At 45.9% G+C, this 15056-nt stretch overlaps 1 non-coding gene across 1 annotated transcript; it reads left to right on the forward strand.

Annotated features, from left to right (window-relative positions):
* The first annotated feature begins 2759 nt into the window (after positions 1-2759).
* LOC138353440 (5S ribosomal RNA) lies at positions 2760-2878 on the forward strand. Its single transcript, XR_011223143.1, has one exon. It is a non-coding gene; the product is annotated as a 5S ribosomal RNA (ribosomal RNA).
* Positions 2879-15056: the final 12178 nt, after the last annotated feature.

Raw genomic sequence — 15056 nt, forward strand, 5'->3', positions numbered from 1 at the left:
TGGCGGCGTCAAGCGTATTTCGGGTCTCATCTACGAAGAGACCCGTGGCGTCCTGAAGGTGTTCCTCGAGAACGTCATCCGTGATGCTGTAACCTACACGGAACACGCCAAGAGGAAGACCGTCACTGCCATGGACGTGGTGTACGCTCTGAAGCGCCAGGGTCGTACCCTCTACGGATTCGGCGGATAAGAGCTTTGCTAATCCATCGATTCCACCCACCACCACCTCAAAACGGGACCTAATTAGGTCCCTATACTTTTTTACTGAAGGGCTTAATAGACGATAACATAAATTGTTTTGATATCAGCTAGCACATTGGGTCTTATGAAATCTATTTTTTATCCTCGCATGCTTAAAGGGACTCTGATTGGGGGAGGGAGGGAGGGAGGGAGGGGGGGGGGAAGGTTTGTTACGTTATATACTAGCAGAGCAGGATCATTGGTGGGGAGGGGGAGAGAGAGAGAGAGATCTTTCCCAACTCTTCCTTTTTACATGAGTGAGCTACCCGTTTTATTCATTTTATCCTTCTCAGAGCTGTTTTGATAGTATCCAAATGATGGTAAATGAAAAGGGAGGACACGAATATCTACCCAGAATTCAGGACTGGCAATCGATATGCATGTTTGAGTGCGAATCTTTTTCTCTCTCAACTTAGGTATACGTTTATGTCGTACCTAAAAGCGAGAACCACACTATTGGGACAAGTATGCAAGGCCCAATTTTCCTAACAAGCACAGTTAATTTTGTTATTTTCGAACATTTCTTTCCAAATTGGTTTATCCAATTAACAGTATTATATTAAGATCATGAATTGCTGGGTTAGGTTAGGTTAGGTTAGGTTAGGTTAGCTTAGGTTAGGTTAGGTTAGGTTAGGTTAGGTTAGCTTAGCTTAGCTTGGGTTAGCTTAGGTTAGGTTAGGTTAGCTTAGCTTGGGTTAGCATAGGTTAGGTTAGGTTTGATTACATTTCTATGTTAGATTTAACTCAAATTCAAAACAATTGCAGTCATTCGGCTTGTTAGTCAACTCGCCTCTAATAGGGGCAATTTGTCTAACAAGACTATTTAGTTTTGTGTGCATATATATATATATATATATATATATATATATATATATATATATATATATATATATATATATATATATATATATATATATATATATATATATATATATATATATATATATATATATATATATATATATATTATAGCTTCAAGACTCCGAACCAATATAGAAGCATCAAGAGGAAGTGCTTGTGTTATGGGCCAATAGGCCTTCTGCAGTTACTTCCATTCTTATGTTTTTATTCCCATTGGTTCGTGTTTTATCTTGTGTAAATGTCAATCACCTTACCCAAAACTTTGGTACCATATCACCTCACCCATGTATATATATATATATATATATATATATATATATATATATATATATATATATATATATATATATATATATATATATATATATATATATATATATATATATATATATATATATATATATATAATATACAGAGTAAATCTACCCCAAAAGTAATGATTTATTTGTCTACAAAACTAAACTCTTTTTGGAATCATATGAGGCCCCTCCACTGAGGGGGGGAGGCCTGGATGTTTATTGTCATGTGTATTCATGCTGCTTGCATGTCGTCGTTTATTTTGCCTTTGTTGTTTTCTTGACAGCTTTCTTTGCCTTGGGTGGTTTGGGAGATTTTGAAGCTCTCTTTATTTTGGGCTTTTTGTTCCCAACAACAAGCTGCTGCTGCTGCTGCTGCTTCTTTTTCAAGGCTGTAGGTGGTTTGTTGCTTGTGGCGGCTTTCTTGGGAGTTACCACGGCCTTCTTTGCTGCTGTAGATGGTTTCTTGGTTGTGGTGGCTTTCTTGGGAGTTAGAACGGCCCTCTTCTCTGCTACGGCCAGCTTGAATGATCCACTAGCTCCACTTCCCTTGGTCTGAACAAGAATGCCGTCAGCCACTGCTTTCTTGAGAAATCTTCGGATGTAAATGGCGATCTTGGCAGCCTCGACTTTGTTGTTGGCAACAACGTACTTCTTGATTGCTTGTAGAGACGAGCCCTTACGGTCTTTGAGTGCTGCGACCGCGGCTAGAACCATTTGACTAGTTTTCGGGTGAGCAACCTGGACGCGAGGTTTCCTGGTGGTGGCCACCACAGCAGCAGCAGCAGCCGCAGCCTTCTTGGTAGGCTTTGCTTCTACCATGATGATGATGAACCAACCAAGGTGATGAGAGACGCTCAGACAGTCACGGGGGAATGATGCTGCCGCCGCTTGAGCCGAACCTATTTATGTGCCGGCACGGTACAGAAGCTGCAACCTGGCAACTCGTCCACCAATCACGACGGTTGGTTTTACGGCTCCGAAACCTGGATCCCATATCTTCTCTAAAATAGAAGCATTTGTTCATGTTCTTTGTAAAAGTATCATAAAGCAGGACAGATGAGACAAATATCATAAAAACTGAAGAGCAGATGAGCACACACATGTTTGTATTACAAAAGAAAATCCACAAATTCATTAGAAATTGGCAGGGCAGGCTGAGGAAGTAGGTAGATGTAAAATGTCTGTAAATGGCGAAAGAACATAAACCCAAGACTGAATAAACGATGTTAAATATCCATATGCCAAGGAGACAAAAATATGTTAGGATACAATTAGCATTAAGACACCACAAGCAGGTCCGTATCCTGCCGTGATGACTAAAAGAGTTGGTTATTAGCCACAATGTGTAGGCAGTCTCATGCCAACGGCCATACCACGTTGAGAACACCGCTTCTCGTCCGATCAGCGAAGTTAAGCAACGTTGGGTTTGGTTAGTACTTGGATGGGTGACCGCCTGGGAACACCAAATGCTGTTGGCAATAATGTTTTTTGTTTTGTTTTGTTTTGTTTTGTTTCGTTTGTTTTTGTTTGAATGGCTGGCTCCACGGGAAATTCACGGAGTTGTGTGGAATAAGGCCTGGTAAAATGAATTAATATGTATGTCATGTTTAAAACAAACTCGCTTAATATAGATATTGTGTGAGGCTTTATACAAAAACAAACAACCAAAACAAAACATGTTGTATATATATATAGCTTAATCCGGGTTTGAACTCGCAACTCCAAGAATACGCATCACTTATATACACTTTACCACTGGACCCACTGGACCACTGCTGCAGGACACTAGCTTGATGCTGAGGTATCAATTTAATGACGTAAATGCCATTTCCACAAATAAATGATAATTAAAAAGTATTTGTATGTACAAATCTTTTCTGTTTAAAAGGCTACAATATCAGTTACTGATATAATTTGTGTTAATGTTTCTATACCCACAGGAAGGCATATTTTTGCTTATATGTAAAGGGTACGGAGAAGGAATCCACAGACCATCATTCCCCTCCCCTTCCCTCCCTCCCCTTCCCCCCCCCAACTCCCACCTACTACCACCACCACCACCACCACCACCACCACCACCACTCACCACCAATCACCACCACCACCAATCACCACCACCACACCTAACCGAAAACCCCCTAACACATCAACCCTCCCCCCAATCAACAGGCGAAATAATAACCCTCAAATGCCTGCCTGCCTGCCTGCCTGCCAGCCAGCCAATACTAACGGTCTTCTCAGAAAGAAAATCTCTTTGTATCTGTATTACTTGATGAAATGTATGATTCTAATAATGAAAATAAATTTTGATGTCGGTTGTATGAGCATAATGACCAATATGCACATGATATGAATGAATTAAATAGTGTAGTTTTAAGTAATTAGGTTGTAGACACATTAAGCGGATATGATATTTGACGCGTCCAGAACTGGTGATTTTTGGTTTAGTTTTAAATGCACCACCACCACCACCACCACCATTGCTTCCCCAGAGCCTAATTAAGGACCGGTAAAAGGAGTCAATATGTATGTCATCTATAAAACCAAAGAATGAATAAAAAAACACACACACAAACCTACATAATAGTATTAGGAAGATTGTATGGCAAAAAAAAAAAAGTATTATTCCCATTGGGTCGTTTGAACTCGCGACTTCCAAAACACCAGCCACACACCTTACCACCCAGCCACCATAGAATTGGTATAATTGTGCAACTTTAGTTATAAAAGTAAAGTTTTCTCACATTGTATTGATAACTTAAAGGATTTTTTTTTTTTGCATCTACAAATCTTATTGTCTGTTCTATGAAAAGGCTTGATGTAAATTATGTATTTTTTGAATGATTGAATTGTAGGCACATTAAGCGGATTCGATATTTGATATATCCAGAAAAGGCGATTTATGTTCAGTTTTAAAATGCATCACCGTTAACGCTAAAGGACTGGTAAAATGACTCGATGTTTGTCATTTTTAAAATAAACACTAAAACAAGGCCCTTAACATATATAATGTTTGAATATAAATTGAATGCATATAAATACAAAGTGGGAGTGGCTGGCTGGCTGGCTGGCTGGCTGGCTGGCTGGCTGCCTGCCTGCCTGCCTGCCTGCCTGCCTGCCTGCCTGCCTGCCTGCCTGCCTGCCTGGCTGCCTGCCTGCCTGCCTGCCTGCCTGCCTGCCTGCCTGCCTGCCTGCCTGCCTGCCTTGCCTTGCCTTGCCTTGCCTTGCCTGGCCTGTCCTGTCCTGTCCTGTTATTGCCTTGCCTTGCCCTGCCTTGGCTGCAGCTGGCTGGCTGGCTGGCTGGCTGGCTGGCCGGCCGTAAATCAACTCTTAACAACACCACACCACACCACACCACACCATCACTCATCACCCATCACCCACCACCGGCCCCAGTCTCCCAGCCTCTCTTATATACCCGAGCAGGCCCTTTAAATTATTTGAATTGTTGCACTTCGGCCAATGGCAGGCACGATCGCTGCTGCTCAAACATATTCTGGTTCACAAGTATTAAAATATATATATTATAATATATATATATATATATATATATATATATATATATATATATATATATATATATATATATATATATATATATATATATATATATATATATATATATATATATATATATATATATATATATATATATATATATATTCATGAAACACATTAAAACCTTGATCATTTATTCATTTGTTACGTCTAGTGAAGAATTGCTTTTGTTCATTTGTATGATTAAAAATTGATAGAATAAGAATTCCTCGCTTAAAGTAAAATATAAAATATATATTGGATTTATATGATTGGTTAATATTCCAAGTGATGCTGAATATCCCCTATAATTTTGTTTTGTTTGTTTGTTATGTACACATTCCAAATGAAATCAATATAAATGTTATTATTAATGTTTGAAAGTTGATTGTCTACTTGAATCTCTCTATTAAAGTGTGTGTGGCTCCGGATGGAGCCTGGTTATGGTATTTGTCGTGGTGGGTGGCAGAAGTGCTTACTTCTTCTCTGTCTTCTTTGGCAAAAGAACTGCCTGAATGTTTGGAAGAACACCTCCCTGTGCAATGGTTACGCCAGACAGAAGTTTGTTGAGTTCTTCGTCGTTGCGGATGGCCAACTGCAAGTGACGTGGGATGATACGGGTCTTCTTGTTGTCACGTGCGGCGTTACCGGCGAGCTCCAGAACTTCGGCAGCGAGGTATTCCATGACGGCTGCTAGGTAGACAGGTGCGCCAGCACCGACGCGTTCGGCGTAGTTGCCCTTACGCAGCAGACGGTGAATTCTGCCCACGGGGAACTGAAGTCCGGCCCTGCTGGAGCGAGACTTTGACTTGCCCTTCACTTTGCCTCCCTTGCCGCGTCCTGACATTGCTGCTGCTGTTGTGGGTTTGTGGTGTTTTATGCCGGTTTGGTTTGTGGTCCATAGGGAATGGAAAGGATGGGGGAGGTAGAGGGATGGGGAGATGAAATTCAGGAAGAGGATGCGGGTGTAGAGAGAGAGGAGGTTTGAAAGTTCGGTGGCCTGTCCACCATGGGTTGACATTTTTGTATGTGTTGTTTGTTTACGTATGTGTTATGTTGGGTTGTCAGTACATTGGCTGGGGGGGCTAGTGTTTGTGACCTTGTTGGTGTCCTAAAGCACTAGAGCCGATGGAGTTGGCTGAAGGAGGCTAATCTTAGAAACATCAGGGTAGTTACACTTCTGCCGCCACGACAAATGGTTTTTTGGTTTTATATTTTTTTTGTAGGTGTTTTATTTATTTATATATTTTTTTTTTTTTTTTTTTTTATTATTATTTTTTTTTTTTTTTTTTATTTATTTATTTTTTTATTTATTTTTTTTTATTTTATTTTTTTTTCTTTCTTTCTTTATTCTTCATTTGGTGTAGATTGGGTCCGGGATGGGCCACTCATCTGGATCGTCTGGCAGACCGCTTAGTATCTGAGGGCTTGGGAAGGCCTCATCATGGATATGTCTGATCACTTTTTGTTGGAGAGTGATTCTTCTGGTTCTGTGTGGTGGTTCGTGGATCTCGTAGTCGCTGGTGGTGTTTTCTGCTACGAAGGGATCTTCTGGGTCTGGGACATACATGTTCTTCATACGGTACAGCTGTCTTCTGGCCAGGTAGCTGAGCCTAATGTTCATTGGCTTCATGTTGAGCGTCTCATGGATCAGGTCAGTTCTTACCCTGTCCCTCAGAGTAAGGCCCTCTGCAAAGCGAAGTGCTTTGTTTTGTACTCGTTGAATCTTCAACATGTTGGATTTGTTGGTGAGGTTCAGGGGAACGTAGGGGTATTCCAAGCTAGGCCTTATGATCATTCTGTACAGGTGGAGCTTGATGTGGGATGGGGCTTGGTTGAAACGGAAGAGCCTCTCCAGTGAGCCCCGGGCCATCGCTGTCTTCTGGGATACGTACTGGGAGGAGTTGAGTAGCCTGTTGAAGTTGTAACCGAGCACTGTGTTGGAGTTTGAGATGGCTATGGGATCACCCCTGATTCTTATTCCCCCCTCATTTTCAATAGAGAAGGCCATACAGCCGACAGTGCTTAATTGGATCTTTTCTGGGTTAGTGGTGATCCTCCATTTCCTTTCCCAGTTAGCAGTCCTTGCTAGTTCTACGTTTGCCTTACGGGTTACAGTTGCATGCTTGGCCGCTTGGATGCTAGGGTTAGATGTTATTACGTGTGTTACGTCGTCCGCAAATTGTACGATAATGGTGTCCCTATACTCTGGTTGGGGTAGGTCATTTACAAAGATGTTGAAGAGAACCGGGCTCAAGCATGATCCTTGGGGGACTCCAGCTGTTGGGGTGAAGGCTGCGGCCTCTTTTGCCTTGAAGCTGGGGGTAACTTGCCTATTCTTAAGGAAATTTCTGATCAGCCTGAGGAGGGTCCAGTTTTGCGCTGGTAAGTCTGCTAATTTGTACACGAGACCATCGTGCCACAGGCTGTCGAAGGCCTTGTGTACGTCCCTCGTTGCAATCAAAGCTACCTGTTTTTGCTTTCGAATTGAGCTTACGGCGTCGTAGATGATGTTAATTGCGTGCTGGGTTGATCTATGTGCTCGAAAGCCAAACTGCTTTTCTGTGAAGAGGTTGTTGTACTCCATGTAGTAGTTAAGACGGTTTGACATGATTTTTTCAAAGCACTTGCCTATCGTGTCTAAGAGGGAGATTGGTCGGTAGTTGCCAGGTTGGTGGGGGTCTTTCTTGGGTTTGGGAATGAATATCATCTTGGCTGACTTGAATGCTACAGGAATGTGACCCGATGCCAGCATAGCGTTGAATAGGTTGAGTATGGATTGCATAAGATTGCCTGGTAGAAGTTTGATCTGCAGCGCTTTGATCCCTGATGGTCCAGGGGCCTTATCTCTGGTGCTTTTGATGACTCCTCTCATCTCTAGCATAGTTATGGGTCTTGTTAGAGGGTGGTCGTCTTCTAGGGTTGTCAGGTCAATCAGAGGGGTGCTGTTAAGGGAGGCGGCATTTTCTGTTGTCCATTGGTTGACACGTTCAAAGTGAGTGTTGTTGAAGGCTCTGCTGTTTGAAGCTGTGAGTGTCTTTTTCCAGACTGCGCCCATGAGGTCAGCCTGATCCTGTGGGTCTTCTATTTTTTCTTGCTGCTCCTCTTCATCTTCGTCAAGGAATGTGTGTACAAGGTGGGTGAGGCTGGGGTTAACTGATCCCAGGAGCTGTCTGATCTTGCGCCAGAAAGTAGCCGGCTCCCTTTTGTACTGGTTGGCCTGTCTCACCAGGGTTCCCCAAATGTGGCTCTTGTGGGTCAGCGTAAGGTCTATGGTTTCCCTTCTGAGTGTTTGTAGGGTCAACGCTGGTGGCTGGCCAGTTTGGTAGTGGCTTTGGCAGGCTCGCTGGTACTCATTCATTTAGCCTCTGATTTCTCGGGTCGGCTTATATTGGTGGTAAGTCCTTGTGGTGGATATTTCACAAGTGGCCTCGGTTGCAAGCTGGATCCGGTTGTGGATGGTGTTTACTGCTTGGTCGATTGTTTGGGTTGGGAGGTTCTCGAACTCAATGATGGGGTCGTCAGCAAGGAAGGTGTCATATTCACGGGCACGTATGGTTCCCAGTCTGGGCCTGGGTGGTGCCACATATCTGAAGGGGGCTGCTTGGAGGGATGTGACCACAGGGATGTGGTCCGACCCCACGTTCTTGCCTGGGGTTACTCTGCAGTGGAACAGGTCACAATCTCTGTTGGTCAGCACTATGTCAGGGGTGCCCCTCTGGTTGCCCGCAAAGAACGTCTTAAAGTGGGGGCCTTGGAAGGAGAGGTCCCGGTTTTGCATTAGATTGAAGAGCTGCCTGCCCTTGAGGTCTGGCCTGGCAGGTGCGTTGAATAAGGCCTGATGGTGGGCATTCAGGTCTCCTGCGATGATAGTGGGGAGATTCCTGTCGAGCAGCTTGTTCAGAGGGATGGAGGGGAGGTAGGCCAGTCTAGGTGGTAGATATGCGGTGCAGACGATGAGGGGGCCGTGTGAAGTGGTGAGTTCTATTGCAAGAAAGTTGTCGTCTTCTACGAGGATGGGGCGGTAGGAGAGTCCTCTTCTTATTAGTATTGCCACCCCACTGAACCTACCCCTGTTGACTTCCCTGGTGGAATATCCCCAGATGGAGATGTGCTGGTCCTGTCTGGCCGCTGTTTCATTGAGTAAGATTACATCTGGGTTAAGTCTGGCTACTTCCAGAGTGAGAAGGTATCTGTTGTTGAAGAAGTGTCTGATGTTCACCTGAAGGATTGTGATCCCCATTATTGACTATGAGACGGAAGTGTTTGTTTGGCTGTAGTGCCAATGTTGTTACATTCGGTTTGGTCGCTTCTGTTTGTGGAGGAGGGGGGTAAAGCTGTTGAGCCAGGTATCTTGTTCCTGGTTCCGGTCGGGGATTGGTTGGGGTTGGGGTTTACCATACGTTGCTGTGCCATTGGGGGGTCCTCGGTGTCACTGCTGTTCATGATGTCGACATCCGTGGTGCTAGAGTCGCTCTCTGGTGAAGAGTTGTGGGGGTTGCTTGCCCTTGCTCCGTCCACAGGGGATGGGGTTCGGCTGTAAGTGTTGGTCCTAGGCCTCTTGGTACAGCGTTGTGTGGAATATATTGTTGTGGGGCTGCGGTGTTTGAAGCGAAATTTCCTAGGGCGGATGGGGTTCCGTATGGCAAGGGAGTTTGTGATAGCTTTGAGGACGATCTGATGTGGGAGTGTTTCAGGAAGGGTGGACATAGGTGTTTCCCAGAATGTCGGGGTGGAGGGGCCGGGGTTGTTCAGGGAGTTTGGAGTCTCCTGGGCGTTGGTAGAGGCCTGGGGGCGAGGAGTACTAGGGTTGGGGTTGTTGGGTTGTGCTTGGGCCTGGCCGGCGGTTGTTGTGATGTTAGGAGTCAAGTAGGCAAGCGAGTCCTCGGACATATGGACAGGGGGTAGGCCATTGTCTTTCCTAAGTGAGTTCCAGAAACCTAGGAGCTTCACTGGGTTGTCTGGAAACTGTATTTGAGCAAATGTTAGAAGTTCGGCCCCTAAGCTGGGCTTGGGATCGGGGTTTGGTGCAAGAGGGTTAGGTGTTGGGGCCTGTTGTGTTTGATTCTGGGTTTGCTCTGGTATAACCGTGGGGTAATGGGGGTGTTGGGTGCTTTGGTGTCCCCCTTGGGCCCCCGACTGGGCCTGTTGTTGGTTAGGGATGCCCCAGGCATTTACTGGTGGAGGGGGGGCAGGGATGGTAATAGCTGCCTGTTGGCGGGCTGCTGTCTCCGTTTCATGCAATTGCTTGATTGCCTCTTGCCTGCGAGGACAAAGATGCGAGATTGCAATGTGTGGACCATTGCATAGAGCACATTTGGGTGTTGGGTTTGTGCATTCCCTGTAGCTGTGTTCCCCTGTGCACCTGCTGCACTTGGGGGTTCCATTGTTACATGCATTGGAATAGTGGTCATACTGAAAGCATTTGAAGCATTGCTTGAGCTTGTAAAACCTCTGTGGGTGGATTTTGTCAGGTTCAGCCATGATGCCAAATGCAGAAAGGCCTTGTGTGCAGACTTGCGTTGCTTGCTCCGGTGAAGCCAGAGTAAGTTTCAGTACTTGGTTGTTGCGTTGGGTTGTGAATCTGTGGGCCTGAAGTACTTTGACATCCCTGTTTTTCCTCTCTATTTCTGCAATTATTTCATCATTTGTGTGGTCCATGATGATGTCATGGATCCTATGTACAAAGATGGTGCGCTGGGCTTGGAATTCGGCAGGGGGGTAGACAGTGATATTCTTCTCCCTTAGTTTGTTCATGGTGTCTGACGAAAGGAGGTCTGGGAGGTTTGCATTGGGTACCAACAAGATGGCTCCATTCGTTATTTTGTACACATTTTTGTAGGTAATCTGGGTGACCTCGTAGATCACCTCAAGTAGTTGGGCTGGGGTACGACCCCGGCCAGATTCGTCTGTGAATCTGACTTTGGTCGCCATAGCTTGGTGGGCCAGGCAGCCTAATGTAATCTATACTATGGTGGGTGCTGTGAAGTGTCCAGGTAGACTAAGTGGATGGTGGGTGTTAGTTAGGCCGAGGCCTCTAACTTCTAGTTGCTAGGCAACTAGAGCTACTAGACAAGGTGGTAATTGAACCTATCGATAGCCTAAGCCTGCTACAAGGCTGTTAGATGCCCGATCAAACCTTCGCAAGAATTTCAAGAACCCGGTTTTGGCTACCGCTCGGGAATGATCGTTTGGAATGGCGAAATACAAGAGGTAGAAACAGTTTAGAAAGACAGCCTTATTCACTCCTTAATTCTATGATTAGTAGGTTATGCATTGTGTATTGTGTGAGTGTGTGTGTGGTGTGTCTTGGTACAGGCAGGGAGAGAATGGGGAGGAGAGGGTGGGGAATGGGGGGGGGAGGGGGTGTGGGATGAAGGATGAGGATGGGTAGTTATTTTATTAGGACATCATACTGCTGTAAGCGTCAGTAGAGCTAGGTTGAGACACAGTACAGGTGCCCCGGCGTGTCTTGACGCCGAGAGAGCTTGTAGTCGACTGGCAGTGAGTGTGGCTGGCTGCTACGCGGCCGGCCGGCTGTGATTGGCTCGCTGGCGCACCAATCCTGAGTGAGGTGGGCGGAGCCAACGCTCAGTTTCTCCTGTAGGTGGCGGGAGCTCCTGGGAGCACGTCTGCTCACGGCGGCTGCTGGCTGGCGAGTCTCGGGTTTGTCTTTTATCTTTTATGCCCTTTTATCTTTATGCCGGCCCGCAGAATCAGAATAATACAGGAGAAGATGCCCATAGGGGCGAGTTTGGAAGTGGGGACAGAAGAAGATAAGGGGGGGTGAGAGGAAGAAGATTTGTAAGAGAAAAAGTGCCAGGGCTAAACCCAGCTGCGTGTCGTTAGGTTGCGGCTTTCGAGGCAGGGACTCAGTCGGGTGTTTTCAGTGACAACATCGGGACATCACAAACTCACAACATCACAGTGATTGGCTCAAGAGCGTCAGGGCTGAACTTTTTGGATTGGATTTATGTCCATAGGGAATGGAAAGGATGGGGGAGGTAGAGGGATGGGGAGATGAAATTCAGGAAGAGGATGCGGGTGTAGAGAGAGAGGAGGTTTGAAAGTTCGGTGGCCTGTCCACCATGGGTTGACATTTTTGTATGTGTTGTTTGTTTGCGTATGTGTTATGTTGGGTTGTCAGTACATTGGCTGGGGGGGCTAGTGTTTGTGACCTTGTTGGTGTCCTAAAGCACTAGAGCCGATGGAGTTGGCTGAAGGAGGCTAATCTTAGAAACATCAGGGTAGTTACACTTCTGCCGCCACGACAAATGGTTTTTTGGTTTTATATTTTTTTGTAGGTGTTTTATTTATTTATATATTTTTTTTTTTTTTTTTTTTTTTTTTATTTATTTATTTATTTATTTTTTTTTTATTTTTTTTTTTTTTATTTTATTATTTTTTTTCTTTCTTTCTTTATTCTTCATTTGGTGTAGATTGGGTCCGGGATGGGCCACTCATCTGGATCGTCTGGCAGACCGCTTAGTATCTGAGGGCTTGGGAAGGCCTCATCATGGATATGTCTGATCACTTTTTGTTGGAGAGTGATTCTTCTGGTTCTGTGTGGTGGATCGTGGATCTCGTAGTCGCTGGTGGTGTTTTCTGCTACGAAGGGATCTTCTGGGTCTGGGACGTACATGTTCTTCATACGGTACAGCTGTCTTCTGGCCAGGTAGCTGAGCCTAATGTTCATTGGCTTCATGTTGAGCGTCTCATGGATCAGGTCAGTTCTTACCCTGTCCCTCAGAGTCAGGCCCTCTGCAAAGCGAAGTGCTTTGTTTTGTACTCGTTGAATCTTCAACATGTTGGATTTGTTGGTGAGGTTCAGGGGAACGTAGGGGTATTCCAAGCTAGGCCTTATGATCATTCTGTACAGGTGGAGCTTGATGTGGGATGGGGCTTGGTTGAAACGGAAGAGCCTCTCCAGTGAGCCCCGGGCCATCGCTGTCTTCTGGGATACGTACTGGGAGGAGTTGAGTAGCCTGTTGAAGTTGTAACCGAGCACTGTGTTGGAGTTTGAGATGGCTATGGGATCACCCCTGATTCTTATTCCCCCCTCATTTTCAATAGAGAAGGCCATACAGCCGACAGTGCTTAATTGGATCTTTTCTGGGTTAGGGGTGATCCTCCATTTCCTTTCCCAGTTAGCAGTCCTTGCTAGTTCTACGTTTGCCTTACGGGTTACAGTTGCATGCTTGGCCGCTTGGATGCTGGGGTTAGATGTTATTACGTGTGTTACGTCGTCCGCAAATTGTACGATAATGGTGTCCCTATACTCTGGTTGGGGTAGGTCATTTACAAAGATGTTGAAGAGAACCGGGCTCAAGCATGATCCTTGGGGGACTCCAGCTGTTGGGGTGAAGGCTGCGGCCTCTTTTGCCTTGAAGCTGGGGGTAACTTGCCTATTCTTAAGGAAATTTCTGATCAGCCTGAGGAGGGTCCAGTTTTGCGCTGGTAAGTCTGCTAATTTGTACACAAGACCATCGTGCCACAAGCTGTCGAAGGCCTTGTGTACGTCCCTCGTTGCAATCAAAGCTACCTGTTTTTGCTTTCGAATTGAGCTTACGGCGTCGTAGATGATGTTAATTGCGTGCTGGGTTGATCTATGTGCTCGAAAGCCAAACTGCTTTTCTGTGAAGAGGTTGTTGTACTCCATGTAGTAGTTTAGACGGTTTGACATGATTTTTTCAAAGCACTTGCCTATCGTGTCTAAGAGGGAGATTGGTCGGTAGTTGCCAGGTTGGTGGGGGTCTTTCTTGGGTTTGGGGATGAATATCATCTTGGCTGACTTGAATGCTACAGGAATGTGACCCGATGCCAGCATAGCGTTGAATAGGTTGAGTATGGATTGCATAAGATTGCCTGGTAGAAGTTTGATCTGCAGCGCTTTGATCCCTGATGGTCCAGGGGCCTTATCTCTGGTGCTTTTGATGACTCCTCTCATCTCTAGCATAGTTATGGGTCTTGTTAGAGGGTGGTCGTCTTCTAGGGTTGTCAGGTCAATCAGAGGGGTGCTGTTAAGGGAGGCGGCATTTTCTGTTGTCCATTGGTTGACACGTTCAAAGTGAGTGTTGTTGAAGGCTCTGCTGTTTGAAGCTGTGAGTGTCTTTTTCCAGACTGCGCCCATGAGGTCAGCCTGATCCTGTGGGTCTTCTATTTTTTCTTGCTGCTCCTCTTCATCTTCGTCAAGGAATGTGTGTACAAGGTGGGTGAGGCTGGGGTTAACTGATCCCAGGAGCTGTCTGATCTTGCGCCAGAAAGTAGCCGGCTCCCTTTTATACTGGTTGGCCTGTCTCACCAGGGTTCCCCAAATGTGGCTCTTGTGGGTCAGCGTAAGGTCTATGGTTTCCCTTCTGAGTGTTTGTAGGGTCAACGCTGGTGGCTGGCCAGTTTGGTAGTGGCTTTGGCAGGCTCGCTGGTACTCATTCATTTTGCCTCTGATTTCTCGGGTCGGCTTATATTGGTGGTAAGTCCTTGTGGTGGATATTTCACAAGTGGCCTCGGTTGCAAGCTGGATCCGGTTGTGGATGGTGTTTACTGCTTGGTCGATTGTTTGGGTTGGGAGGTTCTCGAACACAATGATGGGGTCGTCAGCAAGGAAGGTGTCATATTCACGGGCACGTATGGTTCCCAGTCTGGGCCTGGGTGGTGCCACATATCTGAAGGGGGCTGCTTGGAGGGATGTGACCACAGGGATGTGGTCCGACCCCACGTTCTTGCCTGGGGTTACTCTGCAGTGGAACAGGTCACAATCTCTGTTGGTCAGCACTATGTCAGGGGTGCCCCTCTGGTTGCCCGCAAAGAACGTCTTAAAGTGGGGGCCTTGGAAGGAGAGGTCCCGGTTTTGCATTAGATTGAAGAGCTGCCTGCCCTTGAGGTCTGGCCTGGCAGGTGCGTTGAATAAGGCCTGATGGTGGGCATTCAGGTCTCCTGCGATGATAGTGGGGAGATTCCTGTCGAGCAGCTTGTTCAGAGGGATGGAGGGGAGGTAGGCCAGTCTAGGTGGTAGATATGCGGTGCAGACGATGAGGGGGCCGTGTGAAGTGGTGAGTTCTATTGCAAGAAAGTTGTCGTCTTCTACGAGGATGGGGCGGTAGGAGAGTCCTCTTCTTATTA

The sequence above is a fragment of the Procambarus clarkii genome, chromosome 57 (assembly GCF_040958095.1).
Source record: "Procambarus clarkii isolate CNS0578487 chromosome 57, FALCON_Pclarkii_2.0, whole genome shotgun sequence".
NCBI classification, from domain to species: Eukaryota; Metazoa; Arthropoda; class Malacostraca; order Decapoda; family Cambaridae; genus Procambarus; species Procambarus clarkii.